This window comes from Pelodiscus sinensis, chromosome 1, assembly GCF_052426305.1.
Source record: "Pelodiscus sinensis isolate ZL-2025 chromosome 1, ASM5242630v1, whole genome shotgun sequence".
Classification (NCBI taxonomy): domain Eukaryota; kingdom Metazoa; phylum Chordata; order Testudines; family Trionychidae; genus Pelodiscus; species Pelodiscus sinensis.
The window spans coordinates 122,038,354-122,056,953 of record NC_143052.1 but is presented as its reverse complement, the minus strand read 5'-3'; the positions used below and the strand labels follow the sequence as shown (position 1 = coordinate 122,056,953).

Genomic DNA, 18,600 nt, shown 5'->3' with positions numbered 1-18,600 from the left:
TGTTAGAAAACTAACTCCCCTTTGTGCCATCACCCCTAGACTGTAAGCTCCTTGGGGAGACACTCTCTTCTTAAGGCACATCATGATTAGGTCCCAGAGCCAGAGAGAGTTTACTAATGAAATGACTGCATGGGTGATCCCACTCACCCACCCGCCGCCTCTGGAGGGCTGGGAGCGAAACTCCACAGACTGGGGAGTGAGGGACTTAGAACCACTGGTGCCTGCACCATGGCCCCACACACATTCTGCCCTGCCCCCACTCTGCCTCTTCCACCAATGGTTCCTTCCACTCGCTCCTCTCCTCCCATTGCCCACCTAAAGCAGGTAAATGGGATGAGGCCATGCCCCCCCCCCCCCGGTCTAGGAAGGGGGCAGATCGGAGCAAGCACTGGGTGGGGAGACTTTGGGGAAAGAGGCTGAGAGAAGTGAGCAGCTGGGCCGGGGGGGGGAGGGGAGGAGGATGGGAGAAGACAGAGGGCGGGGCCACAGTCCAGGTGCTCATGGCCCCACCCCTCACTTCTATGTTGCTTCCAGCTCTCCTGTGAGAGCCTCCACAATGGAGGACCCATGTGCCACCTATGAATGACTGGCAACAATGATCCACCACTATTAGGGGAGGTCACTGTTAACTGTACATATGCAAAGATCCCAGGGCATTTGGACTAATTGTTTATATTAGGCTCCAATTACTCATCTGAAAAGTGTGGGTAATGATTCTGATCTTCTTTGCCAAGCTCTTAAAGGGATTTAGGGACAAAAAGAACAGGGGGACATCATCATGATCAGGTTTCTATTTGAGATTAACCTTACCACAGAAATATACAGTAAACCTGGCCAAAAAAGAGGAGTCAAAAGTTATAGCAAAAATGTTAAATGTTCAAAGCTGATATCTGTATGTTTAACATGCAAGACAGAAATAGGTCACAGTAATTGTGTAGCTTTAAAGCTGCAGAAGAGGCTGAATTTCTTTTTGAAGTCTGAAAATAATGAGTTCAGCAATAGAAGAAGCTGTCAAGTAGACTGTGCTGGTGACATGCATACCTCAAGGATGAGAGCTATGGGAATGGTTATTGAGGCATGGACACAAAAGTAAGGTAAATACCTGTAAACTTCACTGCTGAACTGCAGCAGTATTCACAAGGCACTCCATTATCTCCTTTCCCAGCATGCAGTGGACTATTACTATTTGTACTGTGGTAGCAGCTAAATGCTCCTATCCCAACCTGGTGTCTTTCTACTAGGCAGGGTACAAACATATGAAGAGATAAAATCCCTTCTGTAAACAGCTCACTGTCTAAAGGCTCTATGTAAAATCTAGAATGGATTCTCTGGGGGGAAGCATCTTCTTTGGTTGTTCCAAGTATTGATCAAGATTTTGGAGGGAACGTGTGTACATCAAAGGCAAAATCTGTACTTGCAGAGGCTTCCTTTGGCAGTAGGACTTAGGCGGTTCTGCTGTACCAGATGACGGGAAGTAGGGCCTCAGAGAAATGCCGGGTGTGAACCGGTTGTGTAAAGCTCAGTTTTGCGGGGAATGGTCCAGCATGCAGCTGGGATGGGTTGTGGAAGATGTAAATCCCAATGACCTGCTGCCATGTAGATCCTTCCCAGTGGAAGGGATGTGTTTGGGCTACAGAGAAGTTTAGTGGTTGTGGTGAAGGGGGTGCAACGATAAGGAAGGAATCTTAGCAACACTCCATACCTCTGTGGTACAAAGCAGGGGTATGTCTACACTGCACCATTGTTTTGAGATAACTAGTATTATTTTGAAATAATGCAAGCATCTACACAGCCATTCCATTATTTCAAAGTAACGGACAGCTTATTCCAAAATCTGTAAACCTCATTCTATGAGGAATAACACCTATTCCAAAATAGCTATTTTGAAATAAGGCATGAGTAGATGTTCCACTGCTGCTCTTTCAAAATAGCCCTTCACCTGGGCCATTTTAAGTTATTATTCCCCAGTGCCTCAAGGGCTCTAAATCAAGATAGTACATCTACATTCGAGAACCCTGCCTAGGACTAATTTTGAGGCTTCCCTGCCGTATAGACATGCCGTTTCAAAATAAGCTATTTCGGAATAACTATTATTCCGAGGATGGCCCAGGTGAGAGAATAGACCAGATTCAGTGCTGACTTGCAATCAGTGTGACATCGTTGTTCACAGAGCATATCAGCATCACTTTGCTTTGGCTAACTGAAAACAGGAGGTGGGGTTTTTTTTGTTTTTGTTTTTTTACAAATCCAGGTTATGCAATATGTATCACTCCTACAGTACTTTCCTACAGTACTTTCCAGGAGAGGATCTTAAAAAGTACAATACCAACATTAATGGATTGAGCTTCAAAATATCCCCACAAGATAGATGTTATCATCCCTAGTTGAGAGATGAGGAAAGTGTGGCACTCAAATCTTAGAAGACTTAATAAATCAAGTCAGCATCAAAGCAAAACAGAACCCATATCTCCTGGTTCCCAACCCAGTGCTTCAATGATGCCTCTCTGATTACCATGGTACTGATTTTACTGAAATCTACACTTACAATGTGACCAGAAGTCAGAAGTCCTTCACAAATTTTAATTCTTAAACTATGACTCTTGCCTTTAATAGAAGCAATAAATCTGGATTTGACACACCAAGACATTTTATTGTCAGACATTTGATCACACAAGCATGAAGAACATTTTTCCTTTGAGGACTCAGTTTGAGGAATGCAGATACTTGTTTTGCTCAGCTCTGTGGCATATACTGAAATGGCATCAATGAACAACTTATGCAGTGTAGCTGTAGCCATACTGGACCCAGGATATCAGACCCAGGATATCAAAGTGAGTGAGGTAATATCTTTTATTGCTCCAACTCACCAACAGAAGTTGTCCTAATAAAAGATATTACCTCACCCACTTTGCTTCTCCAACAATCCACTCAAACATTTTACTATTGAAATCCTTTTTGGGGTCAAAGCAACCAGACCAAACCAGCAAAGCCTCTGAAAGCTCTCAAGATAACTAAACTTTAGCTACACAGGCATAGTTAAAGCAATACTAACTACTCTTGTGCATAGACAAGCATTTTCATTTAAGAGTCAACAGTATACAATCCCCCTCACATGAACACAGTTATACCAGCAGAACTATTGATGTTAGGGAAGGTAAATAAGCTATTTCAGTATAAGGAATTTCTATACTGGTATAGCTGCATCCACACTAAGGGTTACACTGGTTTAAACAGTCTGACAAAGAGCACAACAAAATAGTTATATAAGACTGTGTAGACCAGGCCTTAGAGAAGGAAACATCGCTAACCCAAGGCACACCTAGCTTTTTAATGGTTGTATTTGGAAGAGTTCTACTGAATCCATGAATTATGAAAGAGCTTGAACTTAAGCACACCTTTCTCCTACCATCTTCCTAGAAGCAGAATGTCTCCATGGCTTGTAGCTAGTGACTTTCAAGAATACATCCCAGTACACGCGGTATGGCAAACCAGACACAGATTCAACCCTTTTGCTATAATGCACTATATTACACAGTAACAGAAATATGACAGGTTTAAATTTAGACCTTCTTCTAATCAGCTTCATTTTTCAAGCCTAGTAAGTGGCTAGTTAGCAGAGTCCAGTAGTCTAAATTTTGTCATCACCTGTTTACACACACACACACACACACACACTTACTTAGTTTTCATCCCTATTGGCTGGCCTGGAGAGGATGCCATTTGATACACACCACTCTAGTGCCATGAGTCTAGCTGCCAGCTAACCATTCACTCACAGCGAAGCCAATTCCTGTTCCCTTATGGAGATGCTACAAGGTGGGAAGAAAGGGAGTTACCTTCCTTTGGACTAAGGAAAGCAAAACATTGGAAACATGACTCATCACCCTAGATTATTTCTGTCAAACCCTAGCTAAAGATCAAGAAACAGGCAATGTCTTTTGCAGCAAGGGGGAGAGGGGGGAGACAGGTCGACAGCTCTCTCCAAGAGAGTGGCTACACAATCTCTAAATACAGTTTAAAGTAACCAAGGCAGATATGGCTTTTAAAGTTTTAAACACAGTTGCTTCTTTACCTTTTTTTAGTAGGCACAAGATTGATTTGTCTCATTGCAATGCATAAGCATTAGCCAGATCTCCTTCTAACTTTGCCCGTTGAAACTGGAGTCCACAGCAATCAGGGGAAATAAAGAAGTCTATGTTCACATGAGCCCTTCACTTTCCAGAAAGAGCAGAACTTTAAAAGCAACAGAAAATGTTCCTGTGTTAAAATTAAGGAGGAAAGCGGAAATGGCTGAGACGAGCAGGATTATCTGTGCTGCTCAACTGAAATGTTTCCCAAAAGGCTGCTTTCCCTTAGATTTAGGAGACAGGTTTGCAATTAACACATGCAGCTGAATTTCACACAGCCTCCCACAGAATGCAAATAACTTACTGAGTGCAACATTTTTAATTAAATAAAAGGCACCTACAGCCTTTCTTGGGGATGAGAAAACCCATAGTGCTAGTGAACTCAATCAGCTTCTAGAAGATGATTTTTTTTGAGAACCCTAGTCTCAGTCACTACACTGCAACAAATTAAGCATGTTATTTGAAGCAACATTACAACCAACCAATGCTTCCTGTTCTCTTTTCCACATAGCATGGTATAAGCCTGAAGCCAGAAACTTATAGCACCTGAAGGCACCAGGTTTTCTTTTTCAAGGAATCCTCCCTCCCCCCTTTCTCCACAGAGAAACCATTTAAACACACACACATCCTTACAAACACCAGATTTGCAATGTACTACAAAGCATACAATCGCCTCCCCCACCACTTTTTTTCGGTCTGCAATCTCTCAGCATTTTCCTTCACACTCTGCTACCTCCTCCCCAAACAAATCCTTCCAACTATTGCAAACAAACCTTCTACAGGAAACCTTCCCACGGACACAAACACCGTCATGCTGCAAGGCAGACTGAATTAGGTACTGTCTCGCCGCCCTTCCGTGGGAGCTTTGCCCGATCCGTTACTGAGCAGCCCCGCGCTTCAAGTAAAAACCCAGAGGCCAAGAGAGAAGAGAAAGGGACAGGTTTTGTTTTGGAAGGAGGGGCAGGAATTGCAGAGGGAAGCTGAGCCCCAGGAACAGCAGCTGCAGACAGCCCCGTGTTGCAATACCACCCTCTTTTCCTGACTTCCACCAAAGTCCAATCCGACCCAGCTACCTGGGTGGAAAGCAGCCAGGTCCCTCCCCAAAAGTTCTGCCGCCCCTTCCCCCAGGCCGAGCGCGGTACCTTCTCCCTGGGCAGCCTTGTTAAACCCTCGATCGCCCCCTCCTCCCCGCCGGGCTCGCTCCCTGCCTCTCGCACCAGGGCAGGAATCCGAGCAGGGGCTGAGCTGGGAGCTGACGTCACTCCGGTTCCAGGTACCTCCCTCCCCGCGGGGAATGGCCACAGAGGCTCGGGGAGGGGCGGGAATGGCAGCCGGCACCCTCCAGCTCATTGGGGCCGGGAGCAGTCACTCAGGGGCAGGCAGAGCATGTGTGCGTTCCAGGCGGGGAGCGCCAGTCCTGCTGGAAATCGGGACGGGGGGGGGGCTGTGGATGCGACTTCCCTGGTGTCTCTGGGCAGGGCGGGCGGTGGTTTCACGCAGCGCTCAGGAAGCCAATGCTGGGCACCTTCTGCATGGGACAGTCCTGACCTCCCAGCCCAAAAGGAAAGTGTAAACAACCCCCCTCCCCGGTTACACTGCAAGTGTGATTGACACCGGGGCTGCCCCACTCTCTGGGGGTGTTCCCTACACAGACTGTTCAGAATCGACACACGCTCCAAATCAGGGCCAGCGCCTTCCCCAACTTTCAACTTCTTAGGACACGCCTCTTGCACCCCCACCGAAGAGCAACGTCTCGCAACTCCCACACAGACACACACCCAAAGATTCCTCCCTGCATTGCCTCTGTTGATACTCCCGGGATTGTTCCCAGCTAGGCTCCAGCAACCTGTGGGCACCCCGCGGAAAGCTGCCTGCAACAGAGTAGGGAGGGAAACAGGAACCCAGCGCTGCATTCCCTAAACCTCTTGCACACAAACATCTCCGGAGTTTGGCTCCCTCGTAATTAGAAAACATGCTCCAAGCATTTGGATTTCAATACAGGCTTTATCCAGAGTAACCCATACTCACTAACTCAGCACACACAGTCAACTCTGAAGCAAAATGCAGGACAATGTAGCACTTTAAAGACTAACAAGATGGTTTATTAGATGATAGCTTTCGTGGGCCAGACCCACTTCCTCAGATCAAATAGTGGAAGAAAATAGTCACAGCCATATATACCAAAGGATACAATTAAAAAAATGAACTCTGAATGAGCCAAACAGGAAGAGCATCCACAATTCCCCTCTTTTAGGGACTATCGGTAAAGTCATCGCTTTTACTATGTTTGGGATCGTCTAACAACTATGCAAACCACTACAAATCTCCTACCTTTAAAATATTACTGCTACTAAAATAAAAATAATAAAAAGCAAGCATTTAAGGATACTAGTTTGTATAGTGTCCTTCTTGTAACATGGCCTCTGGAGATGTTTGTTTTGGGTCTGCACAGCTTAAACTCAAAACTCGGGTCATCTGAAGAAGTGGGCTGTGCCCACAAAAGCTCATGGTACCAGCTACATGTTTTGTTAGTCTATAAAGTGCTACCAGACCATTTGTTGTTTTTTAAGTTTAACTTCTGGAGATGGTGGGTACTGGCCTCTGCTATGTGATGTGATATTAATAATTTGTATTCTTGAACTGATAGTTCCTGAATGGAGCCAGAAAATAACATTAAAGTTGGCCTTTATCTTAATTACACTGAGTATTCGTTATGTAAGCAATCCCACCTCCCTCCACTCCTGTAGATCACCTTCTGCGAAGATCTAAATTTGTTCCCCAACTAGCTTCTTCTGAATCAGAAGATGCCAACTGTGGATGCCAAACATGATCTTTGTTGCACTACGTAACTTGTCCACACTTTGCCTCCGTGATTTCTATCACTCTTCCATGCAAAAAAATGAGCCATTATAGAATCATAGGACTGGAAGGGACCTCAAGAGGTCATCGAGTCCAGCCCCCCCGCCCTCAAGGCAGGACCAAGCTCCGTCTACACCATCCCTGACAGATGTCTATCTAACCTGTTCTTAAATATCTCCAGAGAGGGAGATTCCACCGCCTCCCTTGGCAATTTATTCCAATATTTGACCACCCTGACAGTTAGGAATTTTTTCCTAATGTCCAATCTAAACCTCCCCTGCTGCACTTTAAGCCCATTACTCCTTGTCCTGTCCTCAGAAACCAAGAGGAACAAATTTTCTCCTTCCTCCTTGTGACACCCTTTTAGATATTTGAAAACCGCTATCATGTCCCCCCTTAATCTTCTTTTTTCCAAACTAAACAAGCCCAGTTCATGAAGCCTGGCTTCATAGGTCATGTTCTCTAGACCTTTAATCATTCTTGTCGCTCTTCTCTGTACCCTTTCCAATTTCTCCACATCTTTCTTGAAATGTGGCGCCCAGAACTGGACACAGTACTCCAGCTGAGGCCTAACTAGTGCAGAGTAGAGCGGCAGAATGACTTCACGAGTTTTGCTTACAACACACCTGTTGATACAACCTAGAATCATATTTGCTTTTTTTGCAACAGCATCACACTGTTGACTCATATTCAACTTGTGGTCCACTATGACCCCTAGATCCCTTTCTGCCATGCTCCTTCCTAGACAGTCACTTCCCATCTTGTATGTATGGAACTGATTGTTCCTTCCTAAGTGGAGCACTTTGCATTTCTCTTTATTAAACCTCATCCTGTTTACCTCTGACCATTTCTCTAACTTGCTAAGGTCATTTTGAATTATGTCCCTATCCTCCAAAGAAGTCGCAACCCCACCCAGTTTGGTATCATCTGCAAACTTAATAAGCGTACTCTCTATCCCAATATCTACATCATTGATGAAGATATTGAACAGTACGGGTCCCAAAACAGACCCTTGAGGAACTCCACTTGTTATCCCTTTCCAGCAGGATTTAGAACCGTTAACAACAACTCTCTGACTACGGTTATCCAGCCAATTATGCACCCACCTTATCGTGGCCCTATCTAAGTTATCTTTGCCTAGTTTATCAATAAGAATATCATGCGAGACCGTATCAAATGCCTTACTAAAGTCTAGGTATATGACATCCACCGCTTCTCCCTTATCCACAAGGCTCGTTATCTTATCAAAGAAAGCTATCAGATTAGTTTGGCATGACTTGTTCTTCACAAACCCATGCTGGCTATTCCCTATCACTTTATTGCCCTGGCAACCCTGTCGCATCAGCACCCCACCGTAGAGAGGCCCGTCTGGAGTTTGGAGAGCAGCACCAACTGGTGGAACCGGGTGGTCCTCGGACTATGGGACGACCAGCAATGAATCAGGAATTTCCGGATGAGAAAGCGGATCTTCATGAAGCTGTGCACCTGGCTCACCCCCCCGCTGCAGAGAGCCGCCACCTGGCTGTGGGCACCCATCCCCGTGAAGAAGAGGGTTGCCATCACGCTGTGGAAGCTGGCCACACCGGACAGCTACCACTCGGTGGCACAGCAGTTCGGGGTGGGAAGATCAACCGTCAGAGTGATCGTCGTGGAAGTAAGTCCCAGGGGGAGTGGGGTGGGGGGAGGGTGCTGCACTCCAGGCCCAGGGACAGCCAAGACTCCAGGCTGGGTCGCCCAGGGGTTTAGGCTGGGTCGCCCAGGGGTTTGGGCTGTCCCTCCCTTGCACAGGCCCGGTGGGGGGGGGGGACATGGGGTGAGGGAGGGCCCTGGTGTGTGTGTGTGTGTGTGTGTGAGGACACAGAGAATCAAGGGGGGGGGGCCCAAGGGAGCGCACACTCACCCCTGCCGTATGTGATGTGTACCCTTGTGTTTCTCTGCACCCTTCTGCAGGTCGTCCACGCCATCAACAACGTCCTGCTCCCCAGAGTCATCCGCCTGCGCGACGTGGCTGATACCATGGCCGGCTTCGCTGCCCTCGGGTTCCCCAACTGCGGGGGAGGCCTGGACGCCACCTGCATCGAGCAGCCCATTTCATGAACCGCAAGGGGTACTGCTCCATTGTTCTGCAGGCCCTCGTGGACCACCGGGGCCACTTTATGGACATTTATGGGGGCTGGTCCGGCCGAGCACACGACGCCCGCATCCTCCACAACTCTGGACTCTTTCGCAGGTTGGAGGCGGGCACCTACTTCCCCCGGCGAGACTTGACTGTCGGGGATGTGCCTATGCGGCCCTACATTGGGCAGCCGGACCAGAACCGGGCCCGGTTCAACGACCTCCTCAACCAGGTCCAAAATCCAGTGGAGCTCGCCTTTGGACGTTTAAAAGCCCGCTTCCGTTGTTTGCTCACCCATCTCGAGATGGGTGAGCAGAATGCAACGGAGGTACTGGCCGTCTGCTCCACAACATTGGGGAGCGCAGTGGGGAGGCCTTCCTCTGTGCATGGATGGCAGCCGGCTCACAGACATTAGACCAGACCGACACAGCTGCCGTCCGCCAGGCGCGCCAGGATGCGGTGCGCATCAGAGAGGCCCTGGTGGACATGTTTGCCCAAGCCCCGTGGTAGGGTCGCCTGGGTCTCCCCAGACTACTCCCTCCCATCCCCTACCTTTCCCTACCTCCTTCCCTTACCTCTCCCCCAATTGTAAAGCGTCGGTTCAAAGCATATCGGCCATCATTGTGACTGTTCGTCGGGTGTGTCGGGCTTAGTTAGGGTTTTTCTTTTTAGTTTAGGCTGCGTTCACCTGTGGAACTCCCTGCCGGTGGAGACTGTGAAAAGCTTTGGGCTAATCACTGGTATTTGACAGGGAGCGAGATGCATCCCCACACAGTGCCTGGGAGCACATCTGGCAGAGGTGGTCTGGGCCCTCAGATCCCCTCGCGTGGGATATCTCCTGGACGGAACCAGAAGAGTTACTGGGTGGGGGAGGGTGTCCCATCCTTGCAGCAAAACTCTGGGACCCTTCTCCCTCCCAGTATCCCTCCCGCAAGCCCGGTAGCCCAAGGACATGTGTGGCCACAGTGGGGACTTCCCTCGGGGAACCAGCCAAGGCACCGGGAGCAGGCGAGGGGCTCGGTGGGGTCCACGGTTACAGGACTGTGATACTGCGGCGTACCCAACAGCGGCTGGCTGTGCCTCGCAGCCAGGCATGGGACAGTGTGCCGTTCTCCGTGCTGCACCCTTGGCGGAGGTGCGGGCTCTGGGCTGAGTCCCTGGGGCCCTGGCCGGTTCCAGCCGGCATCCACCCTTCCCCCTGGTCCCGCCGGAATGTGTGTGAGCAGCACGGTCCCAGGCGTACCCTGCAGCTGCCTGCCGTGGACAAGTGCTGCTCGGTCACCAGGCTGCACGTGGTTGCATGTGCTGCTTGCTGCCTAATGCTACGCAGCGTGCAGCTCGCGTGGCCTGAATGACATGCTCTCCCCCTCCTCCCTCCGGGCACTTGGCTCCCCCCCCTCCGCCTTCAGCCCCCTGCCCTTTGGTAGTGCAAACTCCAAAGGCTCACCAGTGGGTTCCTCCCCGGCCTCGGCCTCAGAGGAGCTGCTAGAGGGGGCCTACTGGGTGGTGGCAACACTGGCCTCCTCTCCACCGGATGCGCTGCCGCTCTCCTCTCCCTCCCCCGCCTTGGTAGGTCAGACGACGGGGGGCGCTGGCAGATGTCCACTGGCCCTGGTGGAGCTTGTGGGGCTGGCTGGCCCAGAAATGCGTTGAGGCGTTCGTAGTAGGGGCAGGCGTCTGGTCCTGCCCCCCTGCCCTCACTGGCCCAGATGTACCCCAGCCTCAGTTCTTTCACTTTTGAGCGGACCTGCTCACAGTTCCGGGTGGGGTGTCCGTGCTCGGCCAGATTGTCGGCGAGCCACCGGTAGATGTCCACGTTGCAGCGCCTCGAGTGTAGGTCGTGGAGACCCTCCTCCTCCTGCCACAGGTCCAGGAGGGTCTCCAGCTCCCTGGGGGCCCAGGATGGGGCCCGCCGTTTGCGGCCCCTGGGGGCCTCCTCCGCTGGCAGTGCAGGGGGCTCACCAGCTGGAGCTGCCATTGCTGCTGAGAGATGGTGGCTGGGCAGCACAGTGGCACGTGGCAGAGCTCAGGCAGCAGGGACTGCGGCACGCTCCTGCCACGTGCGCCCAGCAGCCTCCAAGCTCTTTAAGAGCTCGGGTTACCAGGAAGTCCAGGGCTCCTACGGGGTCTCGCAGCATCCAAAGCGCTTTTTTCCGTTTCTTCTGCTTTTCCGGAAAAGCAGCCTACACTGGCCCTTTTCCGGAAAAGCTTTTCTGGAGAAAGGACTTTTGCCCGAGCGGGAGCAGCATAGCTTTTCCGGAAAAGCAAGCGGCCACTGTAGACAGCTCGCAGCTTATTCCGGAAAAGCAGCTGCTTTTCCGGAATAAGTGGCCCAGTGTAGACACAGCCACCCAGTTCTTTCAGTCTTCCCTCATAGGTCGTACTTTCTAGACCTTTAATCATTTTTGTTGCTCTTTCTCTGGACCTGCTCCAGTTTCTCTACATCTTCCTTGAAATGTGGTGCCTAGAACTGGACACAATACTCCAACTGAGGCCTAATCAGCACAGAGTAAAGCAGATAACTTCTTGACTGTGTCTAGACTGGCCAGTTTTTGTGGAAAATCAGCTGCTTTTCCGTAAAAACTTGCCAGCTGTCTACACTGGCCGCTTGAATTTCTGCAAAAGCACTGACTTCCTACTGTAAGAAATCAGGGCTTCTTGCGGAAATACTATGCTGCTCCCGTTCAGGCAAAAGTCCTTTTTACGCAAAGCTTTTGTGCAAAAGGGCCGGTGTAGACAGCTCAGATTTGTTTTCCGCAAAAAAGCCCCGATCATGAAAATCGCGATCGGGGCTTTTTTGCGGAAAAGTGCGTCTAGATTGGCACAGACGCTTTTCCGCAAAAAGTGCTTTTGCGGAAAAGCGTCCGTGCCAATCTAGATGCTCTGTTCTGAAAATGCTTTTAATGGAAAACTTTTCAGTTAAAAGCATTCCTGGAAAATCATGCCAATCTAGACGCAGCCCTTGTGTTTTGCTCACAACACTCCTGTTAACGTATCCCAGAATCATGTTTGCTTTTTTTTTTCCCCCACAGTGTCACATTGTTAGTTCATATTTAGCTTGTGGTCCAGTATGAGTCCTACATCCCTTTCTGCAGTACTCGCTTCCCATTCTGTATGTGTGAAACTGATTGTTCCTTCCTAAGTGGAGCACTTTGTATTTGTCTTTCATCCTAATTACCTCAAACCATGTCCAGATCATTTTGAATTATGACCCTATCCTCCATAGCACTTGCCACCCCTCCCAGCTTGGTATCTTCAAACTTAATAAGTGCTCTCTCTATACCAATATCTAAATTTACAGTGAAAAGCAGCAATAAAAGGGTATGAGTAGACCAGAATTGTGATCTCACTTGCCATGGTACAAACCAATGAAGTCAATGGAATCAAATGAGTATAGAAGTGGTGTGAGATTGTAACTCACCATTCATTGAGCCCATCCATCCAAACTGCAGGACTATGTAGCACTTTAAAGACTAACAAGATGGTATTAGATGATGAGCTTTTGTGGGCCAGACCCACTTCCTCAGATCAGATTTGATCTGAGGAAGTGGGTCTGGCCCAGGAAAGCTCATCATCTAATACCATCTTGTTAGTCTTTAAAGTGCTACATAGTCCTGCAGTTTGCTTCAGCTATACCAGACTAACATGGCTACATTTCTATTACCATCCAAACTGTCCTCCAAATTAGCCACCTCTACCAGATTTTTCTCTTGCAAGGTGAAATGACCAGCAAATATCCCATGAATCACTTAAATCCCACATAAATCGTATGTCAGGATTCATCTGGGATTTAACTGAAGCCTGGTCTTTCTGTTGGCTGGCTGCACAATGAATTGGCATTTCTTTTCTGTTCCTAATATAACCTTTCAGAAATTAGGGGACTAATTGCAGTACTCAAGGTGAAGATATACTGTAGCATCTATTTTGTACAATGACATTTTCTGTAATGCCAAGATCTTACTAGCTGTCATGCACCAAGAAAACATCTAATTTCACTTATTCACTGGCTTCCTGGATCTTTGTGTTGGGAAGTCATAACATAGTCAAACTCCATCAGCGTGTATGAGAACAGTTGTATTTTACCTGGAACAGATCTACACAGAAACATAGAAATTGTTACTCACCTTGTGCAGTAACATCTGTTCTTCGAGATGTGTATCCCCATGGGTGCTCCACTACAGGTGTCAGGCTCATCCCGGTGCCGCAAACTGGAAAGTTTTCGCCAGCAGTAGCCCCCTCCGGGGGAACGCGCATGCGCAGAGCGTCCCATGGCGTTTGCGCCTTTTCTGCATCGTGCGGTCCGACTCGCCAGTTCCTCCTAGCCGGAACATCTGAAACAGAGAAAGAAGAGCTCTGAAGCAGGGAGGAGGGCGGGTCGTGGAGCACCCACGGGGACACACATCTCGAAGAACAGATGTTACTGCACAAGGTGAGTAACAATTTCTTCTTCTTCGAGTGATGTCCCCGTGGGTGCTCCACTACAGGTGAGTATGAAGCAGTCACCCAAACAGCTGGTCGTGCTTCGGAATTATCTGTGCACAGAAGAAAGAACTGCCTGAGCGACTGCTATGTCTGCAGCTTTGAGACGGTCAAGGGCATAATGTCGAGCAAACGTGGATGAGGACGACCATGTTGCTGCACGGCATATGTCACGTTGTGGGACGTTCTTTAGGAATGCTGTGGAGGCAGCCATACTCCTGGTTGAGTGTGCTGTTGGTGGACAGGGTAGGGGCCTGCCCCTGAGGGTGTAGCAGCGAATGATGCAGTTAATGATATGCGACGATATACGTTGTGACGACAGTTGATGACCTTTAGAGCGGGTCGCCACTGATAATAGTAATCGTGGAGACTTCCGGAAGGGACGCGTTCTGTCCAAATAGAATGCCAACGCCCTTCTGACGTCTAATGTATGCCAGCGAGCTTCCTCAGGTGTAGCATGTGGCTTGGGGTAGAAGGTAGGAAAGACCACAGGCTCATTGACGTGGAATGACGAATTAACCTTTGGCACGAAGGCTGGGTGACATCTCAATGAGACGCCCTGTTGAGTGAATACTGTATAGGGAGGATCGGCGGAGAGTGCCGCGAGCTCGGAGACTTGTCGGGCTGAAGTGATCGCGAGGAGAAAGGCAACCTTAATAGTGAGAGTCTGTAAATCACAAGTTGCAAGTGGTTCAAATGGTGGACAGGTAAGAGTGTCCAGTACGAGGGTAAGGTCCCATGGTTCTGAGATAGGCCTATGCGGTGGGTAGAGATTGGAAATATCCTTAAAGAACCTCTTCGTAAGTGGATGAGAGAAGACAGAAAAACCCTCTATCGGAGCGTAAAAGGCCGAAATCGCCGCCAAATGTACTCTTAGGGAAGCGACTGCCAAGCCTTGTGAATGTAAATGGAGTATATAGTCTAGGATGCATTGGATATGTGCTTCGAGAGGATCGATGGTTTGTGATTGGCACCAAGTATAGAAGCGGTGCCACTTGTAGGTAAGATCTCTGAGTGCTGTGACAGCTGCTTTGTACCAGTACGTCTCTGAGTGCTTGGGAGCAGGTTAGCTCTAGGCCTTGGAACCAGTTAGGAGCCAAGCTGTCAGATGCAAACTGTCAATGTTCGGATGGAGAAGATTGCCGCGTTGCTGCGAGATCAAGTTGCTCAGCTGTGGAAGTCGTTGAGGTCTGGATAGCGACATCTGCATGAGTTGCGTCAGCCAGGTCTGGCGAGGCCAGAAGGGAGCCACCAGGATTACTGTCGCTGCGTCGGATAGTATTTTCCCTATTACTCGGGGTATCAGCGGAATCGGGGGAAAGGCGTATAGGAGATGATATGTCCCCCAATTGAGCAGGAAGGCATCTCCCATTGATTGGCTGCCTATGCCCGCTCTTGAGCAGTAAGCGCGACATTTCTTGTTGTCGTGAGTGGCAAAGAGGTCGATTTCTGGGTAGCCCCATAGCTGAAACAGATCATGGGCTACGTAGTCGAGGAGTTCCCATTCGTGTTGGGATTGGAAGGATCTGCTGAGTGCATCTGCAATTGTATTGATCTTGCCGGGGAGGTAGGAGGCTGTGAGTGTGACACTGTGGCGAATCGCCCAGTTCCAAAGGCGCACTGATTCCGCACACAAGGTCCTGGATCTGGCTCCGCCCTGTCGATTGATGTAGTATACAGTGCATATGTTGTCCGTAAGGACCTGTAGTGTGGTTCCCTGGATCTGGTGGACGAAGTGGCGGCAAGCGTTGAAAACTGCTCTGAGCTCCAGGAAGTTTATATGGAGTAGGGATTCCTGGTGGGACCACAAGCCTTGAACCCGATGTTGTAGTATATGTGCTCCCCAGCCTACAAGGGACGCATCCGTGGTAAGCTGGATTGACGGGGGTTGAGCCCGGAAGGGGACACCAGCAAAAGTATTGGCAGGGTGGAGCCACTATGCGAGCGAGTCCCTGACGCGGGCAGGAACAGGCGTGAGCCTGTTGATATTGGTAATACCAGGTCTGTAGGTTGCAAGAAGCCAATGTTGCAGGCACCGCATGCGAAGGCGAGCGTGGGCTATGACATACGTAGTGGAGGCCATGTGGCCTAACAGTTTCAGGCAGGTGAGGTATGAGACTGCCGGGGCAGTAAGCAGGACGCTCGATAGGTCTCGGATGGCGTGGGCTCTGTCTATGGGTAGGTACGCCATAGCGGTTGTAGAATCTAGTCTGGCTCCAATGAATTCGATGGACCGGGCTGGGACCAGAGAAGATTTTGGTAGATTGATGATTAGTCCAAGAGTCTCGAAGATACCTCTTGTAGCGGTAACTGCGGTCTCGGCCTCTTGCATCGAGGGGGCCGTGAGGAGGTAGTCGTCGAGATAGGGAAAGATGGTGATGCCGGCTCAACGAAGGTACGCAGCTATGACTGCCAGGGTCTTTGAAAACACTATTGGGGCTGCGGATAGGCCAAAGGGGAGCACCACATATTGGTAATGATCGTTGCCCATGGTAAAGCGTAATCTCCTGTGAGCTGGATGGATGGCAATATGGAAGTATGCGTCCTGTAGATCGAGGGACGCGAACCAATCCCCTTTGTGTAGTGCTGGGATGATGGAGCCCAAAGTAACCATTTTGAATTTCTGTCTTCACAGGTGGCGGTTGAGGCAGCGAAGATCCAGGATCGGTCTCCATCCGCCAGACTTCTTCTCAGTGAGGAAGTACCAGGAATAGAAGCCTCTGCCTCGGAACTCGGAAGGAACTACTTCTACCACACCTATGGTAAGTAGGTGCATGACCTCCTGACGCAACAGAAATTCGCGAGAGGGGTCCCTAAAAAGGGACGGGAATGGAGGGTTGGTGGGAGGTAGAGTGGAGAAGGGAATGGTGAGTCCAGAGGTTACGATCTCCCTGACCCAATGGTCCATGGTGATGGTGAACCAACGGCGGCAATAAGGGTTCAGGCGGCGGTGGAAAAGCTTGGTTACTCGTGATGGAGACTCCAATGGGGGATGGTACGCAGACCCTCGACAAGGGCGTCAAACTTGCTGCCGAGGTTGTTGTTGATTCTGATGCTTAATGGGCTGCTGGCGGTGACGTTGGGGGCACTGCCTTTGTTTATGTTGGTCGTAGGGCCTGAAGCGTTGGGTGGAATAATAATAAGAAGGCCTTTGTCTGTTATACGGCCATGCTCTCCTGCGCCTGAAAGGCGGAGTGTACATCCCGAGGGTTCTTAACGTAGTTCGGAAGTCTTTTCCGGAATGGAACACTTGATCCGTGTTCTGGGCAAACAAGGAGGCTCGATCAAATGGAAGGTCCTCCACCTTGGGCTGTAGCTCTTTTGGCACAGAAGCAAGGTGGAGCCAAAAGGCACGTTGCATGACGACCGATGTCACCGTAGTGCGGGAAGCTGAGTCAGCAATATCCAGAGATATCTGGAGTGCATTATGGGCTGCTGTATAACCCTCCTGCACAATGGATTTCAGTACATCCCTTTTGGAGTCTGACAGATGTTGTATCAAAGGCACCAACTTCAAGTAATTATCGAAGTCGTGGTTAGCAAGTTGGGCAGAGTAGTTGGCCATCCTCAGTGTGGCTGTTGCCGACGAATATACCTTCCTGCTGAGCAAGTCCAGACGCTTAGCTTCCTTGTCCGCAGCAGAGTTTCTTGATTGTGCAGACTTCGCCTGGGTGCCGAGTGCTTTCTCGGTGCCATCTCCAGTGTCTGCATTGGTTGTGGCTTAGTCTTCGGTGCCTGCTTAGGCTTCGGTGCTGGGTTGACTCTCGGTGCCGGGTTAGTCTGAGAGTCTTCGTGAGGCAACGGTGCCGAGTGTCTCGGTGCCGAGGACCGCACCGTATCTGGCTGCGGTGCTGCTCGGAGACTCGGTGCCGCAGATGATGGTGCCGATTCCGGACGACCTGGCGGGACCGAGAGCACTGAGAGTGCGGGGCTCGGCGCCGATGTACTACGGGCTTTGGGTAACTTGTCCACTCCCTGTGTGGGAGGGTAGCCCGATGAGCCTCGTGTCTCTCCTGCACTTAGGCTCCTGGACGGAGCGGAGCTTTTTCCGTCCCTGGACTTATGCGGGGCTGAAGCTTCCCGTTCTTCTACTGACGGGGACTGAAGCGCCTTATTGAAGAGTAGCATCTTCAGGCGCATTTCTCTGTCCCGCCTCACTCGCATAGTCAACTTGGAACAGTGACCGCATTTCTGGGGGATGTGGCCCTCTCCCAGGCAGCGAAGACAGCGGGAGTGGCCATCGGAAACCGGCATGGCGTCACCGCACGAAGCGCATTTCTTAAAGCCGGGAGAGCCGGGCATGTTTAGTGCGGTGGTCTCCGGGGGAAGAAAGAACTTGAGGAGCTGGTCGGAGCGGCCCTCAAAGGTTATAACGGCAAGAGAAATGTTTTTTTTTTAAACTATTAACTACTAACTAACTAACTAACTAAGATAATAACTGACTAACACTATGTAGGAAGGGGCTAACTGGGAAAGAACAAACGAATAAACGATACGATTTCTCCTCAGGGGAGGAGCATGTTCCAAGTCCATCTGCGGCCGTGGACAGTTAGGAGGAACTGGCGAGTCGGACTGCGCGAGGCAGAAAAGGCGCGAATGCCGCGGGACGCTCTGCGCATGCACGGTCCTCCGGAGGGGGCTACTGCTGGCAAAAACTTTCCGGTTTGCAGTGCTGGGACGAATCCGACACCTGTAGTGGAGCACCCACGGGGACATCACTCGAAGAAGAATCTGCTTTTATTTTGCCAAGTTATCTAATTGTGGTTGGTCTTTCTAGACATTCTCCCAGTGTTCCCAGTAAGTTGTGTGCTTGTGCAACCACTCAGAGCTAAGTTTTGTTTCTACTAGTAGTGCACATTTACACTTGCTTCGGTGCACATAAAATTGTTCCATACATGGATGAAAAAAAATCTGCACAGGCATAGAAAAGATTAGAGGGAACACTGGCTTTGACTGTTTTGAATCTACAACACATTTTGCCACCTTGCTATGCAGCCTGTGTCCCAGACAATTAATAAA

General features: G+C 49.8%; 1 protein-coding gene and 1 long non-coding RNA gene across 20 annotated transcripts in view; one reads left to right on the top strand and one right to left on the bottom strand.

The window, feature by feature from the left end:
- Positions 1–5,426, bottom strand: part of PPFIBP1 (PPFIB scaffold protein 1) — a 163,218-nt gene extending 157,792 nt beyond the window's left edge. For 7 of the 19 annotated variants that reach the window (XM_075899106.2, XM_075899057.2, XM_075899163.2 and 4 more), the window contains exon 1: positions 5,270–5,426. The gene's annotated coding sequence lies outside the window, so the exon portion shown is untranslated. Of the gene's footprint in view, positions 1–4,072; positions 4,555–4,900; positions 5,206–5,269 lie in introns of those variants that run through there. The other 12 variants (XM_075899189.2, XM_075899220.2, XM_006127690.5 and 9 more) reach the window with 6 other exon arrangements.
- Positions 5,266–18,209, top strand: LOC142818595 (uncharacterized). The gene is made up of 3 exons (XR_012896137.2): positions 5,266–5,400; positions 16,217–16,343; positions 18,091–18,209. It is a non-coding gene; the product is annotated as an uncharacterized LOC142818595 (long non-coding RNA).
- The last annotated feature ends 391 nt before the right edge of the window (positions 18,210–18,600 follow it).